Source organism: Sebastes umbrosus, chromosome 1 (genome assembly GCF_015220745.1).
Source record: "Sebastes umbrosus isolate fSebUmb1 chromosome 1, fSebUmb1.pri, whole genome shotgun sequence".
Taxonomy (NCBI): Eukaryota; Metazoa; Chordata; class Actinopteri; order Perciformes; family Sebastidae; genus Sebastes; species Sebastes umbrosus.
In genome coordinates, this window is record NC_051269.1 from 2,760,955 (window position 1) to 2,783,074 (window position 22,120).

The 22,120-nt window shown below is 42.3% G+C and overlaps 1 long non-coding RNA gene across 1 annotated transcript; it reads right to left on the reverse strand.

Moving 5' to 3' along the window:
- Positions 1 to 414: 414 nt before the first annotated feature.
- Positions 415 to 7,259, reverse strand: LOC119490182. The gene is made up of 3 exons (XR_005207352.1): positions 7,243 to 7,259; positions 4,047 to 4,050; positions 415 to 549 (listed from the first exon to the last, which is right to left on the reverse strand). It is a non-coding gene; the product is annotated as an uncharacterized LOC119490182 (long non-coding RNA).
- Positions 7,260 to 22,120: the final 14,861 nt, after the last annotated feature.

The window sequence follows — 22,120 nt, forward strand, 5'->3', positions numbered from 1 at the left end:
CTAATAATCCTTAGAAAAACAATAGGTTTCCTTGCACTTCGTGCCAGGACACCGTTGGGGTCCTGGCACTTTCGTGCTCGGGCCCTAATAATAATAATCTGTAGAAAAACAATAGGTTTCCTCGCACTTCGTGCCAGGACACCGTTGGGGTCCTGGCACTTTCGTGCTCGGGCCCTAATTAAAGCTGCAAGCAGCGATGAACGGGCCCTCGCACCTTCCCGCACGTCAGGGGTACTGACGAGACGCCGGTCGACACACCCGTACATTTCAGTGACCATCGGACACTGCATGCACAAGTTAGACGTTATTTCCTTGCCTCTTTGTTTTTTTGGAGCAAATGTGCTCAGAAAGGACAAAGGGGGGTGTGATCTGGGGGGTTGAGAATGTGTATGTTTATATTTAAAACTAATTCAAGTTTATGTATTTGATCTTAATGTGTGTCAGATAATGCAGTGGGTTAGAAAAGATGGTTAGTTTGCATGCAAGACCTTGTCTATGTGAAGCATAAACTAAACACATCAGGTGTGGCAAAACCAGCTACCCAAATATCTCTAATCTTTTAACTTTAATCTCATAATATTACAACTTTTTTTCTCATATTATGACTTTTTAACCTAAACTTATGACTTTTTTCTCGTAATATTATGACTTTTTTCTCGTAAACGTATGACTTTATTCTAAAAATCTAAGATGTATTTGTTTCCTCATTGTGGCCCTAATACTCTGTCGTACTCTTGAGTCTTAACAGTTAAAAATAAACCTCAGTCAAGTTGATCCAAGCTGTCAGACCAGTTCAGACACATTTTTCACTGATGTGAACTCAGATTACAATCAAACTGTAGATGAGATCAGGTGGCAGCAGCAGCAGGGCGGTGACTAAAAGCTACGGTTTGCAGTTTGAAGCAGCCTTCACTAAATTTACAGGAAGTCACATGTTTTAAGAGAAATGAGACGTTGTTTCCTCTTAAGCGTCACGTTAATATTTTAGATTATAGCTTCTGTGTACTTCTGTGTACAGTGAACTGTGCAATTATTTGTGCAAAAGACATCAAGTAGTCCGACTCCAGCAGCCATGACCTATGAGCAGGTTCTGAAATTAACTTTTTTCATTGCCTGCCACTGTGGCAAACAAGTACCTTTTTTTTGGTCTGCCACTCAGAAATGTTATCTGCCATTTTTGAAATCTCTGCGCCAAATGAAGGAACAAGGCAAAAGTGAGCATGGCTCAGATACCCCCGCTCACTGCTTGATCCCTACTAAAGTAACACCAAAGGTTTTGCCATTTTGGAAAAACTCAAAAAAGGTTTGGGCACCGTGGACTTCTAACCCCCAAAAGGCACAACTAGACCACACTGTCAACCATCATACCAAATTTGAAGTTCCTAAATTAAATAGTTTTGCTCCGGACACGAAAATGTGACAGGTGAACGGGCGGACGGACGGAAGGGCACGTGGAACGCTATATATCCCCAACTACTTACGGGGGTATAATAAGATCTTAGATCTGATGTCATTCAATGTTCAATATATTTTACACAAAAAACATTATATGCATGGTAAATTACAATATTCGAATTACACCGTGGCTTCCGGGGAGCCCTATTTTTCGGGGCAGGGAGGGTACTGTACACAGTACTGTACTGTACTTTGTTATTGTCATCTATAGGGGTTGTTTGCATAAAAACACACAATTCAAATGATTATGATTATTTAAATATTTGCTTTGATTAGAAAAATATTGGCAAGCTGTTGAGAGCTAGTGTTAGGATGTTAAACAGGTCATACTGTAATTCCCTCTCTATTATCTATTTTATATTGCTGTGAAAACATCTCCTTTAAACAACTGGATTTATTCAAGTTTCTCGCCAAAAACATAATTTTACGAGGTTACATTTGAACAAGACGATAACGTAATTTACCAATAGTAATTTTTCCTGAGCTTGAGTTTGAACGCCACATAATAATAACAACTGCCTAATGCCTAATGTGCCTAATGGCACCTCCATTAACATTACTAGATCTGTTATTTAACCAAGCAGGACTGTGCTGTCCACTGGCTGCTAACAGGTAACATTACTAACTCTCCTCCTGGCCAACAGGTTTGTTGTTCACAGTGTTGCATTATCAAGGAAAAAACAGGGTGCATCCCTCAGGCAGTCTCCGTTCCAAAACAAACAGCAACATGATACAATGTGCTTATGCGTCATTGTGCACGCGTTACTGTGGAAGGGCATCAATACAGAGGAATCAGTAGTCACGGAGGCTTGAGATACCAAGGAATCAGACAATAAGGAGTCTGTTCTCTATTCCGTCCCCTAACATTTTTTACTGTCTGCCAAAATGGCGGATGGCCTGCCAATTTTACCCGCCAACAATTTATCTGCATTTGGCGGGTGGCGGTTGCTAATTTCAGACCCTGCCTATAAGTATATGTGAGTAATAAGTACAATATACAGCTGAGTGAAGGCAGGCAGATCAGAGGAGCAGAGTACAGCAGAGACTATGGTCCTGGAGACCAAATTATTAGGCTGGATGTTTCAGGGAAAATGTAAATGATATAACTCATATCAAACCCGACGTTCAGGAATTATCAGCCTCACATGTGACTGAATGGAAATGACGATAAATAATGTAAAACGTGTTTGTTGCTCACAGACAGACTCTCCGTCTCTCTCTGACTTTAATAGTATCATTAATAAAAGTTAAAGGGACTGTTTGTAACTTCTTACACGTGTAAATCATTGTGGGTCGGTGTCTCATGCGTGCTCACGTGTGGCTACGCTGTTCAGACAAGACTCCAACAGAAACTACACGGGAGCACCAAAACCACAAAGTTCTATATAGTGAAGCCCGTCTGTTAAACAGTGTTGGCTGCGGTCAGAGACCGTAGCTTTGGTCTCCAGGACCGGAGTCTCTGCTCCTTTGCTCCTCTGCCTGCTTTGCCTGCCCTCACTCACACACCGCGCTTGTTCTCACTCTTTCGCTCCACTCTCACATGTATGCGCGCACACTACACACTGCAGAAGAGTTAGTTTAGCTCTGACAATATTTAGTGAATGTACAGTGGACGTTTGTGCAGAAATAACTGCTGCAGCTCCTCCAGACCAACAGAGGTTTTCCGTGTCTTGTGAAGTGACGGGGCTCCACAGAGAGAAAGGTTATCGTCTCCGACCAAAACTCTGAGATCCCCTGTTCCCTCCAGCCGCGGGCGGGAGGCTGAGGCAGGAAAAGCCAACACTAGAATCAGCATTGATGTATTTATTTTCAAATACATTATTATAAAATACGTAAATGTTTACAATAAACAAAACACCCAACCACATGACGATTACTTCAAAGAGTAGTTTTTATTTGCAGAACTGACAATTACAATAAAACACTCTGTTCTAGTGCTAATACTTTAGCAATGACATGCTGTTAAAATTCCGCGGGCACGTCTGGGGAACGCGCACGTCGGGGAACCTGCTGCCGTCCATTCCCGTGGAAGTCGGAAACTCAACGCAGGCCGATACTCTTATAAAACATGACAAATTTGGGGAAGATCGGACAATGTAAAGTCAAGTTACAACAGCATCCTGTGTCATGGCGAAACATCAAAATTCGCCGCGCCGCCACAAGAACGCCGTTTCACGAAAACACAAAAGCTTCCCAATTTAGTATCATGAAGGTGTTGAGATTCTGCTGCCCAACTTTGAGATGGATCGCTTGTATCCTCTAGGAGGAGTATCGCAAAGTTCCTTACCTAAAAAGTGACAAAATGGCGTCTTTGCACATGACGTATGACATCACCGTTCGAGCGATCAAATATTTCTTCGCAATTTAGCATCACAGTAGTTTGAGGGTTATACCACCCAAATTTGACGCGGATCCGATAAACTCTCTAGGACGAGTTCGTAAAAGTATGCATAAAATACATGAAAAACGCACATATTCCAATATGGCCGACTTCCCGGTGGGCGGAGCTAATGAAACCCGATGAGGAATATGTCTGAAATAATGAGCAGGATGTACCTACCAAATTTCATGAATATAGGATCAACTTTGACCAAACTATGGCCTTCCACGCGTTAGGGGGCGCTATAGAGCCGGCTAAACATGCTGAACCCAATAACTGTACATTTACATAAAGTTCACAGGTGTCCATCATTTTGCCAAGTTTCATGAGTTTTCGAGTACCTCAAGGTATGTTCAAAACCTAAAAGACATAAGGGGGTGCTAGAGAGCCAACATGCCATGCCCAAGCAAAATTTCACCACTAAATCAAAGTAATTATGAGTTTGGATGTGTGTGTAAAGTTTCATGAGTTTTTGTGCATCCTAAAGTCATCAAACATATGTTCATAAATTTTAAAATCACGCAGGAAATCCAAGTTGGCTGACTTCCTGTTTGCCAAAAAAATCTCAAAAATATTTAACACGAACTTCAAGACGTATGCAATGACATACTTGAATTTCATGAAGATCGAAGAAACTTTCCCTGAAAAACTGCCTACATTAGGGGGCGCTATCTCGCCCGCTGGCGACGCCCAAGTCGAATCACTACAGAACTTTGAATTTCGCGCCACTTCTGACGCATATTCCACTTTTGGTGAGTTTTTGGGGATGGAAAAGGTCCCAAAAACGCGATATTCCAGCAGAAAAATAATAATAATACTTAGAAAAACAATAGGTTTCCTTGCACTTTCGTGCCAGGACACCGTTGGGGTCCTGGCACTTTCGTGCTCGGGCCCTAATAATAATCTGTAGAAAAACAATAGGTTTCCTCGCACTTCGTGCCAGGACACCGTTGGGGTCCTGGCACTTTCGTGCTCGGGCCCTAATAATAATAATCTGTAGAAAAACAATAGGTTTCCTCGCACTTCGTGCCAGGACACCGTTGGGGTCCTGGCACTTTCGTGCTCGGGCCCTAATAATCTGTAGAAAAACAATAGGTTTCCTCGCACTTCGTGCCAGGACACCGTTGGGGTCCTGGCACTTTCGTGCTCGGGCCCTAATAATAATAATAATAATAATCTGTAGAAAAACAATAGGTTTCCTCGCACTTCGTGCCAGGACACCGTTGGGGTCCTGGCACTTTCGTGCTCGGGCCCTAATAATAATAATAATTAAAGCTGCAAGCAGCGATGATCGGGCCCTCGCCCACGCGCGCACGTCGGGGGAACGCGCACGTCGGGGCACGTACATGTCTTCAGGGCAAGACTCTTATAAAACATGTCAAATTTGGGGAAGATTGGACAATGTACAGCCAATTTACAACAACTTCCTGTTTCCTGTAGGGGGCGCTATGACTATCACGCATAATACCACATATATGTCTTCAGGCCTGGTCCATTATCCAGCTTGTGAAGTTTGGAGCAGATTGGACTATGTAAAGTCAAGTAACAACAGCCTCCTGTTTCTTGGCGAAAGGCGCTTTTTCGCCGCCACGCCACGGCAACATAGTTCGATAACTTTTTGATCTTTTGATAAGTTTTCATCCCAAAGGTCTTAAGATACTACTGACCAAGTTTCACGTAGATGTGATTAATTTCTGAGGCAGAGTACATCAATGTGTAAAACATGATATTTCCTGTTACCACTAGGTGGCGCTATGACTGTGAGTCAAAATTTGCATATGGATGTCGTCAGACAGGGACCTTTATCAGGCATGAGAAATTTGGAGCATATAGGTTAATGTACGTCAAAGTTACAACAACTTCCTGTTTCTTGGCGAAAGGCGCTTTTTCGCCGCCACGCCACGGCAACATAGCTCGATAACTTTTTGATCTTTGAGTAGCTTTTCATCCCAAAGGTCTTAAGATACTACTGACCAAATTTGAAGTTGATCGGGTTAAATCTCTAGGAGGAGTTCGTTAAAGTACAGCGCCTGGAAATGGTAAAAAAACGCCATAAAATCCAATATGGCCGACTTCCGGTTGGGTTTACGGTATACCTCCAAGAGGGTTTTATTTACGTCTCGTCATGGTACATATACCTACCAAATTTCGTAAATTTAGGAGAAACGTGTCGTCGGGGCTACTCAATAGGGGGCGCTAGCGAGCCAATTTGCCACACCCGAGCACGAAACCCATATCAGATATTTATTTCACGCACGTCTGACACGTGTGCAAAATTTAAAAAAAAGTTCATTATCCCAAGCACCTCGTTTTCACGCTCAAAGACATAATAGAATAATAATAAGAATAATAATAATAATAATAATAATAATAATAATAAGAATAATAATCATTTGAATTACAATAGGTCCTCGGACCGACTTTGTCGGTGCTCGGGCCCTAATAATAATCTGTAGAAAAACAATAGGTTTCCTCGCACTTCGTGCCAGGACACCGTTGGGGTCCTGGCACTTTCGTGCTCGGGCCCTAATAATAATCTGTAGAAAAACAATAGGTTTCCTCGCACTTCGTGCCAGGACACCGTTGGGGTCCTGGCACTTTCGTGCTCGGGCCCTAATAATAATAGTAATCCTTAGAAAAACAATAGGTTTCCTCGCACTTCGTGCCAGGACACCGTTGGGGTCCTGGCACTTTCGTGCTCGGGCCCTAATAACAAATCGGAGCAAACTTAGAAGGGTTATGCCCCTTCGGGGCTATAACCCTAATAATAAGAATAATAACAAATCGGAGCAAACTTAGAAGGGTTATGCCCCTTCGGGGCTATAACCCTAATAATAATCATTTGAAGAACAATAGGTCCTCGGACCCGACGTTGTCGGTGCTCGGGCCCTAATAATAAATTCACACAAACTCAATAGGGTTATGCCCCTTCGGGGCTATAACCCTAATAATAATAATAAATTCACACAAACTCAATAGGGTTATGCCCCTTCGGGGCTATAACCCTAATAATAATAAATTCACACAAACTCAATAGGGTTATGCCCCTTCGGGGCTATAACCCTAATAATAAAAACAATAGGGTTATGCCCCTTCGGGGCTATAACCCTAATAATATCAAATTCACACAAACTCAATAGGGTTATGCCCCTTCGGGGCTATAATAATAATAATAATAATAAACCGGCACAAACTCAATAGGGTTCTGCCCCTTCGGGGCTTGAACCCTAATAATGTTAACAGACATGTATTGTATACAAAAGCTCTTATTTTTCTCAGGATTCCAAGAGATTTGGTGAGCTTATTGCAGACAAGACCAACCAGATTTCTCCAAGACAGGTTTTTATCTATCAGAATACCTCAGAATCATGTTGGTGAAACTTTAAGTAAGGCTGGGCGATATGGACTAAAAATAATATCACAATGTTTTTAGGCTATATCGCGATACATGATATATATCGCGATATTTTCAAATATCCTCTAAGCACTTCATAAATGCTCAATTTAACCATTTGATGCATAAATCACACCAATATGATGATTCTTGTAGTCCCTGCAGCACACTGTATGTCTGCAATAAAACATTCTTGTTTATATTCATTAGTGGTTTCTTTTGGAACAATTTTAATGTCGTGCTCTAGCAGTGGTGGACTGTAGGCTACTCAAGTACTATAGTATAGTACGGAGCAGGGGACCGCCCCTCCTCGCAGCGAGAAAGGGGCGGTCCCCTGCTCCGTACTATAGTATAGCCACTTCCCCCCCGGCCCGGGCCTTACCGAGCCGAACTAGAACAGTGTGCGGACTGTTGCGGAGGAAATGCGCCCGATGAGGGCCAGCCAGCCAGCCCACTGAGAAGTGTAAAAGTATTTTCGGTTCATTATGAAACTGTTCATGGCACACATGTAGAGAGGCGGATGGAGCAGCTTTCACAAACGCAGACTGCCGCTTGCAACGGCATTTATAAACGCCGACTTGCGATATAAAACTATATTAAAACATCAGACGGGAGGGAAAAGGACTTTTGTTTACTTTAGTGTTTTTTTTTGCTGTGGTGGTGAAAACGTTACCAGCGGTAACACTGCTGCTCCACTTTACAGCGATCCGCCGAAAACCAAAACAGACGGCTCGTTTCTTCCTCACAGCGGCTTCTCTGGTTCACTGTGCTGTTTGTTACAGCGCCAACACAACGGCGTAATGCCGCACATGCAGTTATAAATGACAAAAATCCATCAAGTGCAATGCTTGTTTGAAAATAGAGTTTTCCATGAAGACACCCGTCAGAGCTTTATTGTGAGCCGGAGGAGGGGGGAAGTTTGAAGGAGGCGGCTGCCTTGTAATTCGCTACGGAGGTAAAACACTGCACTCAATCACCCAGGAGAGAGGTCTGGATGGGGCGGAGTCTGTGAATTATGGGTGTGTGAGAGAGAGAGACGGAGGAGAGAGGAGGGACAGAAGGAAATGCCAAAGCGAGTCTCATGCCGGCGGGGTGGCTTAAAAACATTACATGATAATTTGTAGTCGATGTTCACGATATAGTCATTTTATATACCGCGCGTGGGACAGCCCGCGATACATCGACTATATTCGATGTATCGCCCACCCCTAACTTTCTACTGTTTCTATTTCTTCATTATGAATATGGAGTTTAATCTGCTCACTATCATATTTTTTATTTCCTGCAAATAACATGAAATTAGACTTTTGACATTTAATGACAACTGATTTGTTTGAAACCGTATGAGTAGTTGTCACGATCGGAATTTAGTTAATTAATGAGAGGTCTAAAAATATACCTCTTGCATACTTATTATCCAACGCTCTATGTATTCTTACCTCTGAGTTCTAAAAGTGCCATAAAAGTTGAATGATTTTTACGGAATCCATATTGATGATTGTAGAGAATATCGTATGTGTTTAAGTTTCCTGTTTTTTTTTCTAGTTTTTCCAAAATCTTTGAAAAGCATGGTAGAATGTTAGTAAAGGATCCTGGATCACCTGTTTTAAACCTGTAACTTTGGCTATTTTTAGGGGTCAGAAGGTATGATGCCACTTTCCATGGATAATGAAAAAAAATAAATGTTAAAGGCTCAATAATTGGGGTCCTAACTTCTTTGATTAGGGAAGTGCATATTCCGTCATGACCCGAAGCGGATTTTTAAAATTACAATATAATATCATTTACCTCCTTAAAATCAGGCAAATCAAAATTATTATTAAAAGATGGAAAAGAACCCTGTTTATAATCTAGTGGATTAATATTTGTATTGACTATCTTTTTGTCAAGAGATGCACCAACACTTGAAGAAAATCATTACATTTACAACCTATAACAAAATATGATGATCGGCGATGATCGGCGATTGCCCATTGACTTCCATTTCCAGTTGCCGCTTCAAGAACCTCGACAGAACCTCGACAGAACCTTGACAGGACGTATCTTTACGACGCCTGTGCCAATGGCACTTGGCGCCAGCAGCGGCGGGTTCACTTCCGATGCTTCGATGAGACCGGGTCGTCAAAGTCCACGCTCCACTCGCCAATGCTCCGGCGCCGTCTCTGGTCATCTGTGCTGAGGCACCAGCTTCGTCTGCAGAGAAAGCCCGGCTATTAGGCTGCAACAAAAATGGAAGTGGAGACGAGGTCGATGCAAAAATAACATTATGTTTATTTACAAAAAATCACCAACTAACCAAATGAATGCAAAGACCAGTATCAGTAATCAGTGGTGTAGGAGTGCATTGAGGCATGTGTGTGGCTGCATGGAACAAAACAAAGAGAACAACTGCACCGCTATATCCACACGAATGGAATGGGGTGAGAGGAATGGAGAGACCGATCTGAATGGCGAAGAGAGTTTATAATGAGTGCTCAACCGGGCACAGGTGATGACCCCGCCTCGACCAGAGCCTGCAAGAAACAACACTCACCTAGTGGTGGGAGGGGGTTGTCACACTCTCCCCCATCAAAAAAGGAGTTCCAATAAGAACACCGCAACAGTTATTCACTAAATTAACCTAGCACATAAGTGAACAAAGCTACAAAATGATTTACTTTACTTTAGATTTATATTTTTTCATTTGCAATATCATTTTTAAAACTATAGTTGTAACAACACTATACTTACAGTAACAACTATATCAAAATCCATACCATTTGTAGTTTATCCCCCAGCCAGCCAACCAACCCCCATTCCGCCCATTCAGCAACTCCGACGCCTGAAGAAGCATTTAAAGTGTCAGAACAGAGACATAGTAGACCAGAGGGGTTAACAATTCAGTCAAGCAAAGATACTTAAGAGCTAGGAGCCCTTTAGAGCTATAAGGCTGTATTATATTTAGGAGGCTTGTTATTGATTGCCACAAAATGTCAAATATCAGTAAGATTTATAAGGTGTAAGCAGGCTGCAAGAGTTTTCGTTAATGTTGTAAATAAAACTCAACTTTTCATGACCACTGCCTTTTAACTGATTTAAATGTGGAAACTGGGGTAGATCATCAGAATTTCGTATGACTTGACTTGTGACTTGCTTGACCTGAGCAGTGACTTGACCTGACTTGCTTGATTCTCACCACAGTGACTTGGGACTTGCTTGAGACTTGAAGGATAAGACTTGAGACTTGCATGTGACTTGCACATGTGTGACTACCAAAAAGAGCACTTACCCTCGTCAACGCTGCTCCCAAATCATTAGCTGTGCGCTCATTGACCAAATGCTCCCGAGACTAGCAACAGCTGTGTATCGACGTCACGCTACAACCACAACCGGTCCTTCTCAAAAACTCTGAAACTCCGCCCAACTACCTGAGAGCTACCTGAGTCAACCAAAATCGACGGGCCCCCATGTGTTACAGCCCGGCTCTTAGGCTGCAACTAAAATGAGAGTGGAGACGAGGTCGATGCAAAAATAACAAGTTTATTTACAAAAAATCACCAAATAACCAAATGAATGCAAAGATCAGTATCAGTAATCAGTGGTGTAGGAGTGCATGGAGGCATGTGTGTGGCTGCATGGAACAAAACAAAGAGAACAACTGCGCCGCTATATCCACACGAATGGAATGGGGTGAGAGGAATGGAGAGACCGATCTGAATGGCGAAGAGAGTTTATAATGAGTGCTACACCGGGCACAGGTGATGACCCCGCCTCGACCAGAGCCTGCAAGAAACAACACTCACCTAGTGGTGGGAGGGGGTCGTCACAAGATGATGTGAATATTTTAGCAGTTTCCAGTATGGCCCGCAGAAGCCTGCCATCTATATCTTTTGCCAGTTTCTTTCCGCTGGTGACGACCGCTACGACAGCACGTGTTGCACTATAGCTGCCCCCCTGCTCCCACCCAGGTAAGGGAGCCGTTTTAACAATGGTTTTACAACCTGGCTTGTCCAACTGTGCATGGCGGCTGTCATTTGCCCCCTCTTCCAGACATCTGGCAGTAGGTCCCGGCATCCTACAGATGGGACGCCTTCCATTTAACAGAATTGCCGCCACGTTACCAGGGTGACGTCGGGGGTGATGTATCTGGACTGTACTTGATAACTAGAGACACAAGATGGCAGCAGAGAGCTTGAATCTTGATTACTTATTTTAAAGGGTGGTCAAAGGGGGTACTGTATACAGTATACACTACCCCCTTTGACCACAATGTGGTCAGCAATGGCTGACTGACTGTGTGACTGATGTGAAGAGATCCGAGGGAAGGGCTTTCGAAACGTCCGTAAAGTAATATTAAGGATATTATTATCTGTTATCTGATAATAACTATTATCTGAGGACAGATGGTGGAATTTAGCCCTATTTCATTTTCTTTGTTTAGGATATCTCCTTATAATTCATTTACTTTTTCCCAACGAGTGGTACAGTATTTGCAGTCAGGTGGGGAAAGCCATAATTAGCACCCGGCCGCCCGGTACTACCCAGCCATAGCAGAGTGATTTACTACAGTATACATGTTTTAAATAATCTATTGTAGTTCATGAAATAAAGAGAATTTATAATTTGTACTGAGAGACTGGTGCTCATCTTCTCAGCCTCTCACCGGGTAAAACGGGTTCAACAGTTAAAAACGTCATTCTTGACGTCATGTTCAATTCAACTCTTTCTTTTGATCAGCACATTAAAGACATTACAAAGATCGCTTTCTTTCACCTACGCAACATCGCTAAAATCAGGTCTTCTTTATCCATGTCTGATGCAGAGATCCTAATCCACGCCATTGTATCATCCAGACTGGATTATTGTAATGTTTTGCTCTCAGGTCTGTCTCGTTCTAGTACCAGAAGCCTTCAAATGGTTCAGAACGCTGCAGTAAGAATCTTAACTAAAACTAGAAAATTTGACCATATTACACCAGTTTTAGCTTCATTACACTGGCTCCCGATCCATGTCAGATCAGACTTTAAAGTGCTTCTGATGACCTATAAAATTGTAAATGGGCACACCCCTTCCTACTTGTCTGATCTACTTAAACCTTATACTCCAACCAGGACTCTCTGCTCTCAGAATACAGGGCTCCTGTCTGTCCCCAGAGTGAAAAAGAAGTCAGCAGGCCAAAGGGCCTTTTCTTATCGAGCCCCTTCTCTCTGGAATAACCTCCCTGTAGACATCAGACTGTCTGACTCTGGAGGTCTTTAAATCCAAACTCAAAACCCATCTATTGCCCTAACTTTCAATCAGTTAGCTGGTGGGTCGGTCTCAGTCTCAATGTATTCAGCCTAATAGTCCTGCAGACGGGAACATTATTAATGTTAAGCCACTGCCTCTCAATAACCCTCTGTTGTTTATGTCCCACGAGCACTGCTGTCTCTCTCTCTCTCTCTCTCTCTCTCTCTCTCTCTCTCTCTCTCTCTCTCTCTCTCCTTTGACTCAGGCTTCTCTGTGCTGGACCATCAGCTGTTCTGTGACGTCTCTGCCTCTCCTCTCTGGTGATGCCTCATTCCACATGACAGACCTGGACCTCCGTCCTCCAGGAGATTTAGCCTCTCTGAAAACTTAGCTCAGTCCAAGAGGGCTTATGGCATTATGGGTAACATACGTTTACATTACTAAGCAACTGTAAATTGAAAAAACAAAGATCTGCTCCTCTCTCTAGGTTCCATGGTGGAGAGGAGGTCGTGTTGCTCAGGCTCTATCTATTCAGCATGGAGAGGTGGTCGTGTTGCTCTGGCTCTATCCATCTGGCGTGGAGAGGAGGTTGTGTTGCTCGGGCTCTATATGTTTGGCGTGGAGAGGAGGTTGTGTTGCTCTGGCTCTACCTGTCTGGCATGGAGAGGAGGTCGTGTTACTCTGGCTCTACCTGTCTGGCATGGAGAGGAGGTTGTGTTGCTAAGGCTCTATCTGGTTGGTGTGGAGAGGAGGTTGTGTTGCTCTGGCTCTACGTGGAGAGGCGGTCGTGTTGCTCTGGCTATATCTGTTTGGCGACGCCTGGAAGCTGCTTGACATCCTCCTGGATCCACCTTCTCACATTTGTAACCCACTCTATCAAAATGAGTCGGAAGTCGCGGCAGCGCATTCTTGTAAAAACACGTTTTTTCATGAAAAAGTGGATTTTTCCCGTTAGAGGTGCTACATCTGTCGACAACTGGACCGACTTCATTTCGGATTATTTCACCGCACTGAGTGATGAGGATACCGGGTGATGAGGACAGCGGGTGATGAGGACAGTGGGTGATGAGGACACCGGGTGATGAGGACAGCGGGTGATGATGACACCGGGTGATGAGGACACCGGGTGTGTCGAGTCGGGTCGGGTCGGATGGCCCGGCTAACACTAGGCTAGCTCTCAATCCGCTGATCATGACAGAGATAGTGAGTTGGAGGAAGGCGAGGAGGAAGATATTCCACTCATGGCTGAGCCGATGATGGCACACAATGTCTCTGATTATAGTTATTTGAATGAGGACAGTGTTAAAGAGACTGAGATCGCCCGGAGTGTAGCTGCAAACTGTACAACAGCTTCCTACCAGAGATGGAGAGAAGACGCGACCAATTTAAAGAAATGACTAATGGTAAGTTCTGATAGTTAAGATACGCTATCCTTGTTTTATATGTTTGTTTTAAAAACTATTAAAATCACTATAGAGCAGGATAAAGCCTCAGACACACCAGGAATGTCAGGAGCGCACACTCACTGCATGTTCCACAGCACTGACTGCTCATATTTCAGAATAAAAGCCTTGTGTTAACAAATGAAGGAATTCTGTCCACAGAAAAAACACTCGAGGGTTTTTATTTTGAAATGAAAGCAGGAAGTGTTGATTTAAAAATTAGTCTTTACTTTTTCTTCATCTCCGTAACATATTCTACAGATAGACATCGAAACTGTAGTAATGTAGCTGGTATGATGTTAATAATGTCAATAGATCACTTTCACTGTCTGTTGCTGCTGTGAGACCTCTATCCTCTAAAAGAGACGCAGCTGAGACGCGCGTGAGACACAGTGTGGCTGCTCTAACCTGTTAACACGGATGCCAAAATAAAAAACAAAAGGGAATGCAGCTGCCACGTGCTCCTGACGTTCCTGGTGTGTCCGAGCTGTAAGAAGCATTAATAGCAGCTAATAATGTGTGTGTCAGTGTGTGTAGTCTATAGGTGTCTTTCTGTCTCAGGTGCCTGTGTGTGTCTGTCTCTCAGGTGTCTGTCTCCTAGAAATGATTTATATTAAAGAGGAAATATTGTGTAGTGTTTAATTCACTCAAAGAAGTACTGTATCTGAACATAATCCAGGCAGCTGTTACCTCATCACCACACCAGGTCTTATGAAACAATATATATGCTGTCCTCACTAAACGTTGTTGCAGGCAACGTGTTTTTCAGTGATGCAGCCAGCTCAACATTATATTCTCCAGCATTGCATTCTCCAAGGAACAGAGGGGTTGTTGTGTTTGGCAGGATTTAATGGAGGAAAATGTGTAATTTTGAAAAACTGAAAAAGAGCACGTTCTAGTACATCAGTAGAGAAAAGATAGCATAACCAACAGGTGCATACAAGTATGTTAATGTATGTCATAAAGATGGAAGCAGTAAATACCATTTACACAAGCACCAATGCTTTAAACACTAAACACTAATACATCTCTATGTAGTTGACAACAAACTAACCATCATCAAAAATACTGTACTCAAACCTAAGAAATGCTGACATAAACGTGTTCACATAACTGTTAATAGTAGATAACTTACGGATGAAGCCGGTTTTGTGGACTTTATGGCACAGGATTAAGAGGATTATATACTGAGATGCTCACACTATGGCTGCATCCCAAAGCTCTTAATTTTCATTTCTTCGCTCCTCGATCCTCGCTTGAACCGGAAGTTGTTCTGGTGCGCCATCTTGGAGACCGTCCCAAAGCTCTCATTTGTGCATCGAGGATCGAGAATCGAGGAGGCTTGCCGGAGGAACGATCAAATCAAATCAAATCAATTTATTTTTGTATAGCGTCAAATCACAACAGAAGTTATCTCAAGACGCTTTATATATAGAGCAGGTCAATGACCATACACCATAGTTTAGAGACCCAACAGGATCCACCAAGCGCACTGTGGCCAGGAAAAACTCCCCGATTACTGGGAAGAAACCTGGAGCAGAACCGGGCGCAGGGCGGGCGGCCATCTGCCGAGATCGGCTGGGGGGATAGATAGATAGATAGATAGAGAGAGAGAGAGAAAGAGAGAGAGAGAGAGAGAGAGAGAGGGAGATAGAGAGAGGGAGAGAGAGAGAGAGAGAGAGAGAGAGAGAAGCAGCCACAATAGTAGCCTAGCAGCTGTAATAGCTAATACAAGTAGGACTGATAACACAAAACCAATAGTGGTGGATGGAAAGAGTGGTAATACAACTATCGGAATTGATATCATTGGGTCGTCCCCAGACGGGCTTTCAAGTGGAGCTTCCAGCTGTCTCAGTCCACCATACATATGGCTAGCTCGCCAGCACTGTCCAGCATCTCTCCTCAGTACGTCCATGAATGTTGGTGTGGGACGTCCCTGTGATCGATGGCTGTGCGTTGGTTACCGCAGCATCAGCATGCTTGCTGGGAGCTCTTGATGTCTTTGGCAGTGACTGAGAAGTGTTATTCTCCAGGCTGCCACATTGTCACTAAGTGTTGGAAATCCCTCGTTAGCATTGGTAGTCCCTCGTACAGACGTAGTAAATTAATGATGGTAGCAGTTGGTGTCAAGCAGGCACCGGACGCGGCAGCAGATGCAGCCACAATACCGGAGACCACCAAGATCCAGGTGAAACCCCGCTCCTAGTGTACCCCTGCTCCAGGTATAACCTCGCTCCCGGTGTGATCCCGCTCCAGGTATGACCTCGCTCCAGGTGTGACCCCGCTCCACGGTTAGCTGCGAGACAAGGAGGCACAAGGACTCCCGGGAAGGAATGAAGTTAATAACAACATGGACATGGGACATGAGTATATACAGAAGGAGAGGGGAGCTCAGTGTGTCATAGGAAGTTCCTATGGCAGTGTGTCATAGGAAGTCTTTTTCTAGTTCTAGTCAGTACACGTGCTGCAGCATTCTGGATCAACTGGAGAGTCTTAAGAGACTTATTGGAGCAGCCTGATAATAAGGAATTGCAGTAATCGAGTCTAGAGGTAACAAATGCATGGACTAATTTTTCTGCATCATTTTGACACAGGATGTGTCTGATCTTTGCAATGTTACGTAGATGAAAGAAGGCAGTCCGTGAGGTTTGTTTTATGTGAGAGTTAAAGGACATATCCTGATTGAAGACAACTCCCAGATTCCTTACGGTGGTGCTGGAGGCCAGGGCAATGCCATCTAAAGTAACTATATCATTAGATAATTTGTTTCGGAGGCGCTCAGGGCCTAGTACAATAACTTCAGTTTTGTCTGAGTTAAACATCAGGAAATTGCAGGTCATCCAGGTTTTTATGTCCTTAAGGCATGCTTGAAGTTTAGTTAACTGGTTTGTTTCGTCTGGCTTGATCGATAGATATAATTGGGTATCATCTGCATAACAATGAAAGTTTATGGAGTGTTTTCTAATAACATTGCCTAAGGGAAGCATATATAAGGTAAATAGAATTGGTCCAAGTACAGAACCATGTGGAACTCCGTGACTAACTTTGGCGTGCATGGAGGACTCATCGTTGACATGTACAAACTGAGATCGATCTGATAAATAGGACTTAAACCAACTTAGTGCAGTTCCTTTAATGCCAATTAAATGTCCCAGTCTTTGTAATAGGATGTCATGGTCAATGGTGTTGAAAGCAGCACTGAGATCTAGCAAGACAAGTACAGAGACAAGTCCTTTGTCCGATGCCATTAGAAGGTCATTTGTAATTTTCACTAGTGCTGTCTCTGTGCTATGGTGCACTCTAAATCCTGGCTGATAATCTTCGAATAGCGATGAGCGAGGATACAAGAGAGTATCCTTCACGGAAGTCTTTTACCGACCGACACGCCCCATTACTGGATATCAGTTACTGATTGGACGCTGCTGCCGACCGGACTGATAAATAAGATTCTGGGTTATTAAATAATGAATTCACAATCACAATATCAAAAACTACAGACGCTAATAATGAATAAATAATATAAAGATATTGTGCCAGTAGAGATGGTTCCTGGTCCTCTAAGCAGGACTCAGTCCACAGTAGAAATACAGACTGCAGCTTGCACTTGTCTTTATTAGTATTTGTACAGTTCAGACATAAACAGCTGTTAAAGCTGACTGACAGCTGATCCAGCTGTGATCAGCTGCTAACATCAGAAACGGACGTCGCTTCACGTGACGCTTCAGAGGAAACAACGTCTCATGTCTCTTAAATCGTATTTCCTGCAGCCGATTCCCTGGGCAAAAAGGAGCTTCCTGAACACCACTTCCTGTTATTCTGTTTGTTTACAATGAGCTCACTTCCTCCTCAGTACAGCCACCCACAGTCACCACTAGATGGTGCTATCATGCCCTGCCCAGTGCAGCTATTTACAGTCACCACTAGATGGTGCTATCATGTCCTGCCCAGTGCAGCTATTTACAGACACCACTAGGTGGTGCTAAAGGACATACATAAGAAACACAATACACTGGTTCCAATACAATATACAAACGTCATTTCTAGGAGACAGGGACAGGGACAGACAGGGTTGCTGTGAGAGACACAAAGGTGAGGAAATCTTTTTAAATAGCAAAAGAAATAGTTTAAAATATAGTAAAATTACATGTTGTTAATTCATCTGATATCACATGGTGAATAGGCTATGTTTCTGAATATAGGGCTTTATTAATATGGAAATGATCAGGCCTCATCCAACAATGATTCAACATGATGATCAGGCTTCATCCAACAATGATTCAACATGATTTAGCCAGCCTAAAATCCTTGAGATGACTTGATTTTTCACGTTATGCTTTTCACTTTATGTCATTTTGTAGATGAGAAACATCTGGATCTCCTTGAGAAGATCAGCTCCCATATGACCCTTTAAAAGGATACAGTTTGCTCCAAGAGAAGCCAGCAGAATGAGCGCAGGCACCACATTTCATAGTCTTTCTATTATATTTATATTTATATTATATTATATAATATTGTACATACATAATATGTACATAATATTTGTTCATATTCTATCCATTTTCTAGTATGTTTTTTTATTGTTTGGATACGGACTTGTACGTCTGTGCATGTACCTGTGTGCACGTGGCTCCATATTTAATATTTTTCATTAAATATTCTTCATATAATTATAATTAAATTATTATTATTATATTGAAATACACATATATACTATTATATCATGTGTACTGTATATTTTTGTTATATTTTATATCACGTGGCTACGTGCACATGTATGCATGAAGGTATGTGTAGGCTACATTATAAAATGTTGGGTGTCACTTTTGACCAAAACATATTGTGTTCATTTACACTTGAGTCTCAATAAATGTGTTTTAATCCATGTGAAAAATGGCTGAATATGAATCAATATCTTTAATGTCCTTTTGCTCAAAAGTAACGTTTGATGACAGTCAAACTTTGTAAGAGCATATCTTATACAATGTTTGGTGTAGAAAGATAATTTTGGTATTGCCATAAAGCTGAGACACAAAATATGTTTCTGAGTCAAAGTGACTCAAAATGATGGAACAGGTCACATGTTCACATTATACATATAATTTTTTGTCATATGGATTGTTTATGTTGTATTTTCATGATGTTGTTACTCTGTACACACGACATCTATTGCACGTCTGTCCATCCTGGAAGGGGGATCCCTCCTCTGTTGCTCTTCCTTATCAGATGAGAGGGTGGTACTGTAAAGGACAGAGGGTGTCGTGTCCTGTACAGACTGTAAAGCCCCCCCCCCCCCCCCCCCCGAGGCAAATTTGTGATTTGTGATTTTGGGCTATACAAATAAAATTCACTTGACTTGACTATTATAAAATAATAGCATTTTCAGGTTGATTGAAGATTGCAGAGGATGTAGTTTACGTATTAATGAAGCTGTTCTGTGTCTGGAAAGTTGCTTGTATGAATCCTGAACAATCTGGGCAGGACATAAAGTTTGTTTTGTTCTAAACACGTGAACTCATCCCTACTTGTCATATTTTGCCGCTTGGGCCGCCAACACTCGGGGCAGCCTTTTGGGTAGTATCTTGATGCAGTTTTTCACATCGTGAAACGGTCGCAGTTAATGATGTAACATGGTTAACCCTGTGAAGCGGTGGCTGTTAGGTTTAGGAAACAGAACCACTTAGTTAGGGTTAGAAAAATCATCATGGTTAGGGATAAAATAAGTACGCTTGTAACATAGGCTATGGACGTAATGTCATGTGACAAAGGACACTGTAACATTGTTTTGAAAGGTGCTATATAAATAAAGTGGATATCATAATCAAATGACCACAAAGTGATTGACAGACGTAAAACCTGGGTCTAGGTAGGATTAGCCCATTGATATATTATATACAGTATATATACAGACGTAGGCAAAGTTGTTGGTAACGTTCCGTTAAAGAGAGAAAAACCCACAATGGTCACTGAAATAACTTGAAACTGACAAAAGTAATAATAAAGAAAAATTCACTGAAAATTAACTAATGAAAATCAGATATTGTTTTTGAATTATGGTTCAGCAGAATCATTTAAAAAAACAAACTAATGAAACTGGCCTAGACAAAAATGATGGTAACATTAACTTAATATTTTGTTGCACAACCTTTTGAGGCAATCACTGCAATCAAGTGATTTCTGTAACTCTCAATGAGACTTCTGCACCTGTCCACAGGTATGTTGGCCCACTCCTCGTGAGCAAACTGCTCCAGCTGTCTCAGGTTTGAAGGGTGCCTTCTCCAGACTGCATGTTTCAGCTCCTTCCACAGATGTTCAATAGGATTTAGATCAGGGCTCATAGAAGGCCACTTCAGAACAGTCCAATGTTTTGTTCTTAGCCATTCTTGGGTGTTTTTAGCTGTGTTTTGGGTCATTATCCTGTTTGAGGACCCATGACCTGCAACTGAGACCAAGCTTTCTGACACTGGGCAGCACATTTCGCTCCAGAATGCCTTGATAGTCTTGAGATTTCATTGCACCCTGCACAGATTCAAGACACCCTGTGCCAGATGCAACAAAGCAGCCCCATAACATAACCGAGCCTCCTCCATGTTTCACATTAGGTACAGTGTTCTTTTCTTTGGATGCTTCATTTTTGCGTCTGTGAACATAGAGCTGATGTGACTTGCCAAAAAGCTCCAGTTTTGTCTCATTCTCCCAGAAGCTTTGTGGCTTGTCAATATGCATTTTGGAAAATTCCAGTCTCGCTTTTTTATGATTTGGTGTCCTCCTGGGTCGTCTTCCATTAAGTCCACTTTGGCTCAAACAGTGACGGATGGTGCGATCTGACACTGATGTACCTTGACCTTGGAGTTCACCTCTAATCTCTTTGGAAGTTGTTCTGGGCTCTTTGGTTACCATTCGTATTATCCGTCTCTTCAATATGTCATTAATTTTCCCCTTGCGGCCACGTCCAGGGAGGTAGGCTACAGTCCTGTGGACCTTAAACTTCTGAATAATATGTGCAGCTGTAGTCACAGGAACATCAAGCTGCTTGGAGATGGTCTTATAGCCTTTACCTTTAACATGAAGGTCTATAATGTTCTTTCTGATCTCCTGAGACAACTCTCTCCTTAGATTTCTGTGGTCCATGTTCAGTGTGGTACACACCATGATGCCAAACAGCACAGTGACTACTTTTCACCCTTTAAATAGGCAGACTGACTGATTACAAGTTTGAAGATACCTGTGATGCTAATTACAGGACACACCTTAGTTTAATATGTCCCTATGGTCACATTATTTTACATCTTTTCTAGGGGTACCATCATTTTTGTCCTGGCCAGTTTCATTAGTTTGTTTTTTTAAATGATTCTGCTGAACCATAATTCAAAAACAATATCTGATTTTCATTAGTTAATTTTCAGTGAATTTTTATTTATTATTACTTTTGTCAGTTTCAAGTTATTTCAGTGACCATTGTGGGTTTTTCTCTCTTTAACGGAACGTTACCAACAACTTTGCCTACATCTGTATATATATACAGTGGAGGAAATAAGTATTTGATCCCTTGCCGATTTTGTAAGTTTGCCCACTGACAAAGAAAAGACCGGTCTATAATTTTAATGGTAGGTTTATTTTAACAGTGAGAGACAGAATATAAAAAAATAATCAATAAAATCACATCATATAAAAGATATAAATTAATTTTCATTTGATTGTGGGAAATAAGTATTTGATCCCCTAGCAAAACATGACTCAGTACTTGGTGGAGAAACGTTGTTGGCAAGCACAGAGGTCAGACGTTTCTTGTAGTTGGTCACCAGGTTTGTGTACATCTCAGGAGGGATTTTGGTCCACTCCTCTTTGCAGATCATCTCTAAATAAGTCAGAAGGTAAGAAAGCTGCCTAACAAGCTAGCATTTACTTGTTTTATTTTGTAATAACAATAGCTCGAACTGGGAGTGTTTCCTTTTTAAAAGCATGTTGAGTGTAACAGTATCAAGATGGCGACGGACAATATACCGAACTCGATGCTTCAAAACTGCAGTCCACAAACCAACGGGTGACGTCACGGTGAATACGTCCTCTTCTTATATTCAGTGTTTGGTTTTTATGCCGTAACGCTGAGATCAACTCTACAATAAAAAGTCGGACCTCTACATATAGCAGCAGATCTGGAACCAGAGTCCTGGATGGGGGCTGGACTTCCTCTCTCTCCAGAGTCCACAACATGTTCATTCATTAGTTCCCTGATACAGAACA